Source organism: Eptatretus burgeri, chromosome 17 (genome assembly GCF_056783735.1).
Source record: "Eptatretus burgeri isolate ZD-2024b chromosome 17, Ebu_testis_v1, whole genome shotgun sequence".
In the NCBI taxonomy this organism is placed as follows: domain Eukaryota; kingdom Metazoa; phylum Chordata; class Myxini; order Myxiniformes; family Myxinidae; genus Eptatretus; species Eptatretus burgeri.
Window position 1 is genome coordinate 57,273,784 of NC_140977.1, and position 520 is coordinate 57,274,303.

Here is a 520-nt window from a genome sequence, read left to right on the forward strand (position 1 = left end):
GCTTAACCTTTCGGTTCTAGCAACCAAGATTTCCGTCGCCTGTGTTGGTGTCCTCGCAAATTCTGGGCCATGCCCTCCAATTTTCTCTCCGTGCCCTCACATGGTTTCATGGTTGGGACGCGTGGCTCCCTTGGCAAGCACTACCCTCTGCCGATTCTCCTACTGTGGTGGTGTGGTGTAGTCTGCGGGCCTACGGGGAGGGGCATGGTGATGATGCATGATGGGAGGAGGGGTCGTGGTGGTTATCGTATCTGCAAGGGATATAGGGTGCGCGCGCCGTCTGAGGCGTCGTAGTAATACTGGAGTCGCCCGGCTCGTGAGTGTGCCGGATACGGAATAAAGGGGAGCCGCCGGGCAGAGTACGCCCGCGCTCGCATTTGTACAACACAGCTCGGCTCGACTGTCCTTCCGCTCGTGTCTGCCTGCTAAGCATCTCCCACTTCAGTACAGTACAGTTGGCGAACGAGGATCTGCGGATCGGCGTGTGTAAGGGCGGCAAATGACCCGTGCGGTTCCAAGC